Here is a 15,312-nt window from a genome sequence, read left to right as displayed (position 1 = left end):
TTACAGGGGGCTATGATACGCACAATTAACCCCTTCAGGTGCAGCACCTGAGGGGTTAATTGTGCGGATCACAGCCCCCTGTAAGAGATCGGGTGCTGCCAGGCAGCAGGGGGCAGTCATGTACACAGTTCTCAGTATATTATAACTAGAAGAGTCCCCATCACTATGGGAACGCCTCTGTGTTAGAATATACTGTCGGATCTGAGTTTTCACGAAGTGAAGTGAAAACTCAGTTCTGAAAAAGTTTTTATGCAGACGGATCTTCGGATCCGTCTATATGAAAGTAACCTACGGCCACGGATCACGGACACGGATGCCAATCTTGTGTGCATCCGTGTTCTTTCACGGACCCATTGACTTGAATGGGTCCGTGAACCGTTGTCCGTCAAAAAAATAGGACAGGTCATATTTTTTTGACGGACAGGATACACGGATAACGGTCTCGGCTGCAAAACGGTGCATTTTCCGATTTTTCTACGGACCCATTGAAAGTCAATGGGTCCGCGAAAAAAAACGGAAAACGGCACAACGGCCACGGATGCACACAACGGTCGTGTGCATGAGGCCTAACTGAGGAGTTCTATCCTATCAGGGACGTAATACAGGGGTAATGTAAGCTCTATTACCCCTTTATAATGTCTGATAGCCCTCCTCAGTTATATTACACCCAATGTACCCTGATACCCCTTAATTTTATTACCCCGGCGTCAGGGGCGTAGCTGCAGGGAAAGCGGCTGCTTTTGGGCCCTGACCTAGAAGGGGCCCATCCAGGAGGAGGACTAAAATATTTTGTCAGGGCCTCCTCAACAGTATTACACTATGAAATATCCAGATAGTACAGACAGAGTAGGAAAAGGATGGAACAGCTGCCGGGCCTGGTCATGTAATGGGATTAACTAGCCATGGGGACTGGGACATTTCAGTCTGTGACCGTCCCTGGGTTTGGCTGGACCGGCATCTGGTTGTTATGGGGCAGGAGACATTCACCGGGCTGTCTGCCTCAGCATCTGCCATTTGTGTAGAAACCTGGACTATATTGTTTCCATAGTTTTCCATGAAGCGAATAGAGATGTAAGTGAGCAGATGGATCCAGACGTGTAACATCCTTTCTTATGTGTTACAGCTTGTACAGAGTCCGAAGAGGAAGAACCCAAACACCATACTGCCCAGGGGACGGCATTTTCTTACACCTAGCCCCCCAGCCAAAGTGTTAAAGTGGCATCAGAGATCACCAAGGTCAAGCCAAGTAATTGTAAGTTTTCATGTGGAGTATGTTTGTTATACACATATAGGATACACTGTGCCCCCCAAGGTGCAGTATACCGCTACACTGTGCCCCCCAAGGTGCGGTATACCGCTACACTGTGCCCCCCAAGGTGCGGTATACCGCTACACTGTGCCCCCCAAGGTGCGGTATACCGCTACACTGTGCCCCCCAAGGTGCGGTATACCGCTACACTGTGCCCCCCAAGGTGCGGTATACCGCTACACTGTGCCCCCCAAGGTGCGGTATACCGCTACACTGTGCCCCCCAAGGTGCGGTATACCGCTACACTGTGCCCCCCAAGGTGCGGTATACCGCTACACTGTGCCCCCCAAGGTGCGGTATACCGCTACACTGTGCCCCCCAAGGTGTCCGGCATGGTGTAACCTTCATACATTTGATGTACAGTATACATTATAATCCTTGTACCATGCCATACAATATACATTATAATCCTATATATACTGTACAGCATGGTGTATGAACTATAACGTAAATTGTATTTTTCAGTAGTATGATTAGCTGGTGAAAATTATTAGTGCCCCCCCCCCCCCCCATTTTTGACTGTGTGTCTTCTGTGCCCCCCCTATATATTGATCCTAGAGTCGCCACTAATCATGCAATGTCACTCTGATTTTCTGCAAGGCATAAATGCAGATAATAAGAACATGGAAAGGCAGGGGGAGGCGTTCACTCAGCTTTCCCAGAGACTCATGTCTTTGCACATGTGTCATGCAGGATAGCGAGTAATGTCACTGTCTCCCAGCTGTCCTGCATGACACAGACGATGGGGGGAAGGGGGGCACTCCCTTCCTCAAACTTTTCTCATGTCTCTGCACATGTGCCATGCTGGACAGCAGGAAACTTGGGTGGTATTACATCAAGTGAAAAGATATGGAAATGAGGGGGCACTCTCAAAAGGGATCACTTGATATAATCAGATATTTATTATAATATTAAGAACAAACCCTTAAAAATCATTAAAACATACATAAAACAAATGTGCAAAACGTCACTGGTGATGCTCCTACCACCAACTCTGGATGTGAATATGAGAATGCCAACAATATGTAACAATATGATGGCAAAAATGAGTGTCCCAAAACGTTCTGTTCCACACAGGTGTAGGAATAGCACTAAAGCCAATGACGTAAAACAATAATGATACAATCACTGCCGGCCCTGTGGCACAGTCCTAGTGGAGCGATGATAGAGTTAATGTCCCTTTATCCGATATTCTGGACATACAGAGATGTAGGACAAGTTCAGTACTCACAATCTCTTGTCGCTTGCGATGTTCCGGTCTTACCCTTCTGGCTGACTCTCCGCAGTGCTGATTTTCCAGGCGGCCGTACACTCACAGCGTCCCGCGTAGTGTACACGGACAAGACGTGGCGTCCCACGAGACCTGGTAGTCTAGGGTGCCGACTGGACGCTGAGATGACGTCACTGGTATGCGACTTGAGCTCCGGTACAATGCCGGAGACGAATCTCGTATGTCAGTATCTTTCAAGTGAAGAGCTTTCTTGTTCTTTTCCAGAATCCACGCTCACTCTGTCTTTGCCAGACGCGTTTCAGGGTCATGCACCCCTTCCTCAGTGGCCATCAGCGGCTGCTCTGTTATGGCAGCCACTGATGGTTACCATGGCAACCTGACGCCTTCACAGGCTTTCGGCTTGCCATGGTATAGCTAAGCTGGATCAGGCTTCTGCTAAAGGCAGCAGCAGCTTGATCAGCCTGTATGTAAAGTCACAGTACACTACAGTACACTATATAATGTACTGTAGTGTATTATATAGGCATCAGACCCACTGGATCTACAAGAATCAAGTGGGTCTGGATCAAAAAGAAAGAAAAAAAAAGTGAATAAAAGTAAAAAAAATAAAAATTCTTCTTATGGCAGCACATTTATCACCGATTATAAAAAAAAACAAAAAACTACACTACACGTTTGATATCACCGCGTCCGTAACGACCTGATCTATGAAAGGGTCATGTTGCTTTCCCAGAATGCCATAAAAAATAAAAATAAAACTATGATGAAATATCCAAAAAAGATAATAAAAGTGATCAAAAAAGTCGCATATACGCCAAAATGGTACCAATCAAACAGTCACCACATCCCGCAAGAAATGAGCCCTACATGAGACAATCGCCCAAAAAATAAATAAAATATAGCTCTCAGACTATGGAGACACTAAAACTTTTTTTTATTTTTTATAAAATGCTATTATTGTGTTAAAGTAAAAAAAAAAAAAAAAAAACATATTAGGAATCGCCGCGTCTGTAAGAACCTTCACTATTGAACTGAGTTTGCCTTATTGTAGTTATTTAAAACATAACTTTTATTTCATCTAATTTTTTGAATATTGTGACACTATACTAAAACAATGCTGTTATTTCACTGCTTTATTGGAAGTGTGTCAGGTATAGCTGGCAGCTCTAGTCCCATTGGTCAGGCGGCAGTATGTCAGAGGGGTCGCCTTCAACAAGGTATTGCTCGGCCTAGGTTCTATCCCTAAATAAGCTAGTCGTGGAGAGCTGGGAGAACCCTAACAGGATGTATTCCGGGCACCCACCCTTAAAAGGGCGACCCACATCCACTGGAACCTCGGATCTATTGCTGCTAAGCCCTGACAAAATTATTCTTCCTCAAAGATGTCCAACGCGTTTCACCACAAAGACCAGTGAGGTGGCAATACTCTAATGCCCACTTGGCAGTTTACTTCACTCCTCAAGTATTACAGATCACTGTAAATGTAAATTTACTGAGGAGTATAAACACAAAAGGAACGTGTGACCTGCAAGGACCTGTAACTTTGTATGGTTTAACATCTCGAAGTCTAAAGTACTCTTTGTGGAATATGTGGAATAGATCGCATATAAGTCTGCGAGAAAGTGCATGCGCGCACTCGGCAGACTATAAACATTTTAAAATATGACTCTTGATCTATATGCTCGCCTCCGTGGACGTATGTATTAAGTGTGTTGGGGACGCGGTATTAGATCCCCATAACAACCGAGACGCCCCCCACCGACGTCACTTCCGGATGTAAGCGAAGCGCTGCTGACTGGGCGAGAGATAAGGTAACGGCCCAATGAATGTGCGTCCTCGCTCTGGGATGATATGACGAATGAGTGGGAGGGGTTCAGAAAGCGCTCACCCTGCAACCATAGGTTAATTAACCAGGTGGGCAGGGTTGAGACGCTATAAAAAATGGACACTTTGATTCAGTTAGTTGCCACTGCCTTTATGTACGTGCGGGAGCGCTGCCACTGCACCAGGCGCCCCGGCGTTTCATTCTGTGTCCCTGAAGAACCACTACTCTTTGTGGTGAAACGCATCGGACATCTTTGAGGAAGAATAATTTTGTCAGGGCTTAGCAGCAATAGATCCGAGGTTCCAGCGGATGTGGGTCGCCCTTTTAAGGGCGGGTGCCCGGAATACATCCTGTTAGGGTTCTCCCAGCTCTCCACGACTAGCTTATTTAGGGATAGAACCTAGGCCGAGCAATACCTTGTTGAAGGCGACCCCTCTGACATACTGCCGCCTGACCAATGGGACTAGAGCTGCCAGCTATACACACTTCCAATAAAGCAGTGAAATAACAGCATTGTTTTAGTATAGTGTCACAATATTCTAAAAATTAGATGAAATAAAAGTTATGTTTTAAATAACTACAATAAGGCAAACTAGGTTTAATAGTGAAAATTAATGACACCTCTGAGTAATCATACACTGGGCCACAACTACTGACTTCCTGACCCTGAGTATTTTTCCACTAGTCTGTAAGAACCTGCTCTATAAAAATATCACATGACCTAACCTCTCAGGTGAACACTGTAAAAAAATATATATGAAAACGGTGTAAAATAAGCCATTTTTTGTCATCTTACATCACAAAAAGTGTAATACCAAGCTATCAAAAAAGCGTATGCCCCCCAAAATAGTTCCAATTAAACTGCCATCTCATCCCGCCAAAAATGAGACCCTACATAAGACAATTGTTCAAAAAATAAAAAAGAGCCCTTACATAAGACAGTATCCCAAAAATTGAATTGATAGCTATGAGATAGATAGATATGAGATAGATGATAGATAGATAGATAGATAATAGATAGATATTAGATAGATGCTGACTTGATGAAATGACACCTGAGGTGCTGTTGTTACTATGGTATCACAGTTGGCCAGGGATGTCATGTGACCGCTCCTCTGAAGATGCTTGCTGTGATGCATGCTGGGATTTTTACTTTCACTTTGCAGCTTCTCCGCCCACACAGCCTCTCGTCTATGGGCGCATACTATGCTGAACACATTAGAAAAATTATACATACACAGTATATCTATCATTATACTAATATCTCTTGGCTTTAGTTATTATCTGGGGCCATTTTTTTTATTTTTATGCATAAGGTGGCCAACCCCTTTAATTTGTGGCCTTGTCTGCATCTGTTAGTGTGAGATACACGCTTTAGATACTGCTGTGCTATTCTGGTTTTAAAACAACACCCATTTTGAGCAAAGTACTTAATATTGCAGCCTTTGCTGCATCTGTGATTGTTAAAACAAGCTTGAAATACTTCAATAATTCTATGGCTTTTAAAAAACACAATTTTTAGGCAAAATACTCAATTTTACAGCCCTTTCTGCATCTGTCAGTGTGAGATACACGCTTTAGATACCACTGTCATATTCCGTTATTACAAAAAACACTCTTTTTGGGCTAAATACTTAATTTGCGGCCTTGTCTGCATCTGTTACAGATACTGCTGTGTTATTCTGTTATTAAAAAAACACCCATTTTGGGCAAAACGCTTAATTTGCGGCCTTCTCTGCATCTGTTAGTGTGAGATACACAATTTAGGTACCGCTGTCATATTCTGTTATTAAAAAAACACCAATTTTGGGCAAAGTACTTAACATTTCAGCCTTTGCTGCATCTGTGATTGTTAAAAACAAGCTTGATATACTTCAATAATTTTCTGGCTTTTAAAAAACACCAATTTTTGGCAATACCCTCCATCTGGGGCCTCTGCCGCATTAGTCAGTGTGCAATTTAAGCTAGAAATACAGCTATAATATTCTTGGTTTTAAAAAACACAATTTTTGGTCAAAATTCTCAATTTTACAGCCCTTGCTGCATCTGTCAGTGTGAGATACACGCTTTAGATACCGCTGTCCTATTTTGTTATTACAAAAAACACTCTTTTTGGGCTAAATACTTAATTTGCAGCCTTGTCTGCATCTGTCAGTGTGAGATACACCCTTTAGATACCGCTGTCATATTCTGTTATTAAAAAAACAGCCTTTTTGGTCAAAATACTTAATTTGCAGCCTTGTCTGCATCTGTTAGTGTGAGATACACGCTTTAGATCAGGGGTGCACAACCTGCGGCCCGAGGGCCACATGCGGCCCTCGATGCCATTCTGTGCGGCCCCCAACCATCTGGTGACAGACATGTATATCTATGTTTTACGGCTGCTCACATGTATCTTTCATGTTTTCTCCCATTAGAAGGGAGTACTCGAAGAGTAACTAAACATTTATAATATAAACTGTATGTTCAATATGTCAAAAATATAGTATTTCAGTTGGTAATACCTCTCTTAGTTTTATTTTCGGCCCTTGGAATTGGTTTAGGCTGACAATATGGCACCCAACCAGAAAAGGTTGTGCACCCCTGCTTTAGATACTGCTGTGCTATTCTGTTTTTAAAAAAACACCCATTTTGGGCAAAGTACTTTGCTGCATCTGTGATTAGAGTTAGGCGGACACCTGGATGTGCAGGTTCGGCCGAACTTGGAAAAAAAAGTTTGAGTTCGGAACCCGAACTTGACCCCGAACCCCATTGAAGTCAATAGGGACCCGAACTTTTGGCCACTAAAATGGCTATAAAATAGCCCCGGAAAGAGCTAGAGGGCTGCAAAAGGCAGCAAAATGTGCTTAAGAGCATGGCAAATGCTCTGCAAACAAATGTGAATAGGGAAATTAATTTAAAAAACATAAAAGACCTTAAAAAAAATAAAAATTAGGAATGATGTAGGAGGAAGAGGTTGAGGAGGCAGTGAATGGGTGGATGTGGCCGTGTAGGCTCACGTGGCGGTCTAGGTGGAAGCGGCGGCGAAGGAGGAATAGGTAGCCAACACAGATGTGTTATTTTGCATTTTTACATAGGGGTATCCCCCAAAATATTGGGACATATAAAAAAAAAAAAAAAAAAAAAGGAATAAGTGCACTTAAGTACAAGGATGGATGGTTGAGGCTGTTAGAACTGTCTATTCTGCACAAGGTACAGACAAGTCTTGTGGGATCCACGACTCGTTCATTTTAATGAATGTGAGCTTGTCCACGTTGGCTGTGGACAGATGGCTGCGTCTGTCTGTAATGACGCCTCCTGCCGTGCTAAATACACGTTCAGAGAGTACACTGGCTGCAGGGCAGGCCAGCACCTCTAAGGCATAAAGGGCAAGCTCTGGCCATGTGGACAATTTGGAGACCCAGAAGTTGAGGGGCAGAACCATCAGTCAGTACGTGTAGTCGTGTGCACAGGTACTGTTCCACCATGTTGTTCAAATGCTGCCTCCTGCTAACACGCTCCATATAAGCAGTTGGGGCCGGTTGTTGCGGCCAGGTGACAAAGCTTTTCCACATGTCGGCCATGCTACCTGCCTTCTGAGGTGCCGCCGCTGACACCACTGCGTTGGTGACCTCTTCCTCCTCCCCTGCCTTCGCCTTGTGCTTCCACTTGTCCCCCGGCATCAGTCGGGAATGCTCTCAGGAGCGCGTCTACCAGCGTGCGCCTGTAGTCGCGCATCTTCCGATCACGCTCCAGTGAGGGAATTAAGGACGGCACATTGTCTTTGTAACGGGGATCCAGCAGGGTGGCCACCCAGTAGTCAGCACACGTTAAAATGTGGGCAACTCTGCTGTCATTGCGCAGGCACTGCAGCATGTAGTCGCTCATGTGTGCCAGGCTGCCCAGAGGTAAGGACAAGCTGTCCTCTGTGGGAGGCGTAATGGGCCCGAGCTGCGTTGGATGCCACCCCGCTGTGAACATGCTTCACCCCCATCCTCCTCCTCCTCATCCTCCTCGTCCTCCAGTAGTGGGCCCTGGCTGGCCAAATTTGTACCTGGCCTCTGCTGTTGCAAAAATCCTCTTTCTGAGCCAATTCTAAAAGACTGGCCTGAAAGTGTTAGAGATGACCCCTCTTCCTCCTCGGCCACATCCTCTTCCATCATCGCCCTAAGTGTTTTCTCAAGGAGACATAGAAGTGGTATTGTAACGCTGATAACGGCGTCATCGCCACTGGCCATGTTGGTGGAGTACTCGAAACAGCGCAACAGGGCACACAGGTCTCGCATGGAGGCCCAGTCATTGGTGGTGAAGTGGTGCTGTTCCGCAGTGCGACTCACCCGCTGCAGCTGAAACTGCACTATGGCCTGCTGCTGCTCGCATAGTCTCTCGAGCATGTGCAAGGTGGAGTTCCACCTGGTGGGCACGTCGCATATGAGGCGGTGAGCGGGAAGGCCGAAGTTACGCTGTAGAGCAGACAGCCGAGCGGCGGCAGGATGAGAACGCCGGAAGCGCGCACAGATGACTCGCACTTTATGCAGCAGCTCTGACATGTCGGTGTAGTTGTGAATGAATTTCTGCACCACCAAATTCAGCACATGCGCCAGGCAAGGGATGTGCGTCAAACCGGCTAGTCCCAGAGCTGCAATGAGATTTCGCCCATTATCGCACACCACCAGGCCGGGCTTGAGGCTCACTGGCAGCAACCACTCGTCGATCTGTTGTTCTATACCCCGCCACAACTCCTGCGCGGTGTGGGGCCTGTCCCCCAAACACATCAGTTTCAGAATGGCCTGCTGATGTTTACCCCTGGCTGTGCTGAAGTTGGTGGTGAAGGTCTGTCGCTGACCGATGAGGAGGTGGTAGAAGAGGAGGAGGAAGCCGAGTAGGAAGAGGAGGCAACAGGAGGCAAAGAATGATGCCCTGCGATCCTTGGCGGCGGAAGAACGTGCGCCAAACAGCTCTTCGTCTGGGGCCCAGCCGCCACTACATTTTCCCAGTGTGCAGTTAGGGAGATATAGCGTCCCTGGCTGTGCTTACTGGTCCACGTATCTGTGGTTAGGTGGACCTTGCCACAGATGGCGTTGCGCAGTGCACACTTGATTTTATCCGATACTTGGTTGTGCAGGGAGGGCACGGCTCTCCTGGAGAAGTAGTGGCGGCTGGGAACGACGTACTGTTGGACAGCAAGCGACATGAGCTGTTTGAAGCTGTCCGTCTCCACCAGCCTGAATGACAGCATTTCAAAGGCCAGTAGTTTAGAAATGCTGGCATTCAGGGCAAGGGATCGAGGGTGGCTCGGTGGAAATTTACGCTTTCTCTCAAAGGTTTGTGAGATGGAGAGATGAACGCTTCCGTGTGACATGGTGGAGATGCTTGGTGACGGAGGTGGTGTTGTTGGTGGCACATCCTCTGTTTGCTGGGCGGCAGGTACCAACGTTCCTCCAGAGGCGGAGGAAGAGGCCGAGGCAGCAGCAGAAGAGGGAGCAGGAGGGGCCTGAGCCCTCTCTTGGTTTTGAAGGTGCTTACTCCACTGCAGCCCGTGTCTCGCATCTAGATGCCTGGTCATGCAGGTTGTGCCAAGGTTCAGAACGTTAATGCCTCGCTTCAGGCTCTGATGGCATAGCGTGCAAACCACTCTGGTCTTGTCGTCCGCACATTGTGTGAAGAAGTGCCATGCCAGGGAACTCCTTGAAGCTGCCTTTGGTGTGCTCGGTCCCTGGTGACTGTGGCCAGTAGCAGGCGAACTGTTTTGGCGACGGCTGCTCTGATTTTGCACCCTGCTCCCTCTTTTGCTACGCTGTTGGCTCGGTCTCACCACTGCCTCTTCCTCCGAACTGTGAAAGTCAGTGGCACGACCTTCATTCCATGTGGGGTCTAGGACCTCATCGTCCCCTGCATCGTCTTCCTCCCTGACCTCCTTTTCGGTCTGCACACTGCAGAAAGACGCAGCAGTTGGCACCTGTGTTTCGTCATCATCAGAGACGTGCTGAAGCGGTATTCCCATGTCCTCATCAGGAAACATAAGTGGTTGTACGTCAGTGCATTCGATGTCTTCCACCCCTGGGGAAGGGCTAGGTGGATGCCCTTGGGTAACCCTGCCAGCAGACTCTTCAAACAGCATAAGAGACTGCTGCATGACTTGAGGCTCAGACAGGTTCCCCGATATGCACAGGGGTGATGTGACAGACTGATGGGCATGGGTTTCAGGCGCCACCTGTGCGCTTTCTGCAGAAGACTGGGTGGGAGATAATGTGAACGTGCTGGATCCACTGTCGGCCACCCAATTGACTAGCGCCTGTACTTGCTCAGGCCTTACCATCCTTAGAACGGCATAAGGCCCGACCAAATATCGCTGTAGATTCTGGCGGCTACTGGTAGTAGGTTCAGTAGGATGTGTAGCTGTGGCAGAACGGCCACGTCCTCTCCCTGTGCCGGAGGTTCCACTAACACCACCACCATGACCATGACCGCGTCCCTTATTAGATGTTTGCCTCATAGTTAGCATTCACCAAGCAAAGTAAAATGTGGTTAAGTCTGTTAAATAATTAACCGCCAATAAAAACCCTGATGTAAGGTATTGCACAAATTTAATTTTTTTTTAACTCTATATGACAGCGGTATTTGTGGCCTAAATTTCACAGTAACTTATGCACGTCTAATCCCAGATGTGCAGTATATCAGAGGGTTTTTTAACCCCAGTAAGCAGAAAGCCGTATTTGTGACCGAAATGTGACACTCACTTATGCACGTCTAATCCTAGATGTGCACTATATGAAACAGATGGGTTTTTTCACCCCAGTAAGCAAAAAGCTGTATTTCTGGCCTAAATGTGACACTCACTTATGCAGGTCTAATCCTGGATGTACACTATATGAAACAGATGGTTTTTTTTCACCCCAGTAAGCAAAAATCTGTATTTCTGGCCTAAATGTGACACTCCCTTATGCACGTCTAATCCCACATGTGCAGTATATCAGAGGGTTTTTTAACCCCAGTAAGCAAAGCTGTATTTGTGGCCTAAATGTGACACTCATTTATGCACCTATAATCCTAGATGTGCACTATATGAAACAGATGGGTTTTTTTCACGCCAGTATGCCCCAGTATGAGAGAGCCGTATTAGTGGCCTAAATTTCACAGTGACTTATGCACGTCTAATCCCAGATGTGCAGTATATCAGAGGTTTTTTTTCACCCCAGTAACCAAAAAGCTATATTTCTGGCATAAATGTGACACTCACTTATGCACGTTTAATCCTAGATGTGCACTATATGAAACAGATGGGGGGTTTTTTCACCCCAGTAAGCAAAAAGCCGTGTCCATACATGTGATAGTACATACCTGTAACTAAGCAGGGAACACGGACAATCACCGATCCTGACTGCCATCACTGGATCACACCAAATACCAATAATAGATGGAAAAAGGCTTAGTGATAGGGATAATCTAGAATATATTATCTGGTTTGTTCACATGTTATTTTTACAGTAGATACTTTTATTTCCAGCACATCTATGGGTATCTGTATATAGTTTTATAATGAAGGTCTCTAAACAAAAAGCACCCATAACAGTGTATACAGGGGTGTAACTTTAGGGAATGCAGAGGTAGCAGTCGGTACCGGGCCCAGGAGCCTGAAGGGGCCCAAAGACCCTTGTGCCACATAAGAAGACACTGGTATTATTGAAAGTGCATGCTGGTAAAGTTACACATCTGGCTGGAGGGAAGAGGTTAGGTCAAGAATTTGGCATGGGGGGGGGGGGGGCGTTTTGATTTTTGCCTGAGGCATGAAGGCTATGTGCTTCCCTGCTTCTGGCCACAAAGCACTGAGGGAAGAGGGGCCCAAGCTGAACTCTTACACCAGGGCCCATGAGCCTTTAGCTACGCCGCTGAGTGTATATACTGTAGTCCCAAAATAAACAATTGCACATTATATTTAAAAAATTACCAGAAAGAAGCCCAAAATGTTGCAGAGTGCTATCACATTTGTGTTTTGCGTTTGTACACCCTGTACAGAATTATTAGGCAAATGAGTATTTTGACCACATCATCCTCTTTATGCATGTTGTCTTACTCCAAGCTGTATAGGCTCGAAAGCCTACTACCAATTAAGCATATTAGGTGATGTGCATCTCTGTAATGAGAAGGGGTGTGGTCTAATGACATCAACACCCTATATCAGGTGTGCATAATTATTAGGCAACTTCCTTTCCTTTGGCAAAATGGGTCAAAAGAAGGACTTGACAGGCTCAGAAAAGTCAAAAATAGTGAGATATCTTGCAGAGGGATGCAGCACTCTTAAAATTGCAAAGCTTCTGAAGCGTGATCATCGAACAATCAAGCGTTTCATTCAAAATAGTCAACAGGGTCGCAAGAAGCGTGTGGAAAAACCAAGGCGCAAAATAACTGCCCATGAACTGAGAAAAGTCAAGCGTGCAGCTGTCAAGATGCCACTTGCCACCAGTTTGGCCATATTTCAGAGCTGCAACATCACTGGAGTGCCCAAAAGCACAAGGTGTGCAATACTTAGAGACATGGCCAAGGTAAGAAAGGCTGAAAGATGACCACCACTGAACAAGACACACAAGCTGAAACGTCAAGACTGGGCCAAGAAATATCTCAAGACTGATTTTTCTAAGGTTTTATGGACTGATGAAATGAGAGTGAGTCTTGATGGGCCAGATGGATGGGCCCGTGGCTGGATTGGTAAAGGGCAGAGAGCTCCAGTCCGACTCAGACGCCAGCAAGGAGGAGGTGGAGTACTGGTTTGGGCTGGTATCATCAAAGATGAGCTGGTGGGGCATTTTCGGGTTGAGGATGGAGTCAAGCTCAACTCCCAGTCCTACTGCCAGTTTCTGGAAGACACCTTCTTCAAGCAGTGGTACAGGAAGAAGTCTGCATCCTTCAAGAAAAACATGATTTTCATGCAGGACAATGCTCCATCACACGCGTCCAAGTACTCCACAGCGTGGCTGGCAAGAAAGAGTATAAAAGAAGAAAATCTAATGACATGGCCTCCTTGTTCACCTGATCTGAACCCCATTGAGAACCTGTGGTCCATCATCAAATGTGAGATTTACAAGGAGGGAAAACAGTACACCTCTCTGAACAGTGTCTGGGAGGCTGTGGTTGCTGCACGCAATGTTGATGGTGAACAGATCAAAACACTGACAGAATCCATGGATGGCAGGCTTTTGAGTGTCCTTGCAAAGAAAGGTGGCTATATTGGTCACTGATTTGTTTTTGTTTTGTTTTTGAATGTCAGAAATGTATATTTGTGAATGTTGAGATGTTATATTGGTTTCACTGGTAAAAATAAATATTTGAAATGGGTATATATTTGTTTTTTGTTAAGTTGCCTAATAATTATGCACAGTAATAGTCACCTGCACACACAGATATCCCCCTAAAATAGCTAAAACTAAAAACAAACTAAAAACTACTTCCAAAAATATTCAGCTTTGATATTAATGAGTTTTTTGGGTTCATTGAGAACATGGTTGTTGTTCAATAATAAAATTAATCCTCAAAAATACAACTTGCCTAATAATTCTGCACTCCCTGTATATGTATTTCGCCATAGTGATGTGCACCTGCATACAGGGTTGTGCTGACTCAATCACCCACATTTTTTCTTTGGAATGATATAAAACTAAGGTAAAAAGTAAATGACGAAATGGAATTCATGGTGATTATTATTACTATTATTATTAATAATTGATTTAGATTCCATCCTGGCACTAGACCAATATGTGTTAAAATGGTGTAAATAACTAAATTTAATCAGAAAACGGGTTGTAGTGATTTTCCAGTACAACATTATATTTCAAAGCCTCATTTTGCCATCTATAGTAGTTGTCCCCATTGGGTCCGTGTGCCAGTCTCTAGGGGCTGTTTGGATCCATGCACCAATCTGTAACTCCTCATCGTCCAAAATTAATAAAATGATTGAGAATATTGAAATATTACTTTATTATAAATCCATTACCAGATCTCTCATTATTTATAATGGCAGTCTGAGCCGCCATCCTCTCCGCACTTCTGCTATCTCTTCATGAGCTCCATTCCTAGCTAAGATCTCACCAGTTGTATGGAGGATGGGGATCACTAACAGGTAGAGCAGAGAGGAGGCTGAGGCAGGTCTGCTTAATCTTTTTTTTATTTTATGAAAAACCTGTGCATCAAAATCGTGCTGCGTACCACACAAAAATGTGCACAAGGATAAGGTCCATCGCAGGCCCTCTCCATAAGACAAGGGAACCCCCATAAACCAATCCCAGTTCTCCTGGGCCAGAATGCTCCTACAAGGGTCTGGGACTAATGGCCATCCCTCAACCAAAGCTGATGTAGCACCAATCTTGCTCTAGCTTCCACCTGACTGTCACCCCTTGTTACGTCAAGCCATAAAGTTGGCAAAGATAGAGGTGAGCACGCTCAAAATGGGAGAAAGTGAAGTATGTGCAAATGTGCCATCACTCAGTGGGATCCCTACCCCCAGTTTGTTCAGGCACCCCAGGGTCACCCCTCCTGTGGCACGTTTGCACCTCGGGCTTTCAAACATCTAGGCCCATGGTTTCTATCCGGAGGCCTTTGGTTACCTATCATCTGCATAATGTCCAAAGGCATACTCCCTAGCGTCCTCCATGTGATTCTCTGCTTCACCCATCCAAGTGTACCGGATCACCGGGACTGATAAGAACAGATACCACACTTGATCATAGCCAAAAGGCAGAGAAGTGGAAGACGGTCATATTTTAATTCAGTTTTCCTTGAGTCTGAGTTGGAGTACTTTGCACCAAACATCTCAAATGTCATACATTGTTTGATAAATTTAGCTCATCTTTAAACATAACGCTCTTGTCTAGAAATTCTACTCCAGATTTATACACCGCCCTTCTACTGGAGGGGCTTTGGGACTTTTTTGTGCCTTAAAAAGAATTCAGAGTGATAAATCTGAAGTAAAGCTCA

At 45.4% G+C, this 15,312-nt stretch overlaps 1 pseudogene; it reads right to left on the bottom strand.

Annotated features, from left to right (window-relative positions):
* Window positions 1-14,987: 14,987 nt before the first annotated feature.
* Window positions 14,988-15,085, bottom strand: LOC120996721 (annotated as a pseudogene).
* Window positions 15,086-15,312: the final 227 nt, after the last annotated feature.

Source organism: Bufo bufo, chromosome 3, assembly GCF_905171765.1.
Source record: "Bufo bufo chromosome 3, aBufBuf1.1, whole genome shotgun sequence".
In the NCBI taxonomy this organism is placed as follows: domain Eukaryota; kingdom Metazoa; phylum Chordata; class Amphibia; order Anura; family Bufonidae; genus Bufo; species Bufo bufo.
Note: the sequence above shows the minus strand (reverse complement) of the source record. Positions and strands in the feature narration are given on the sequence as shown.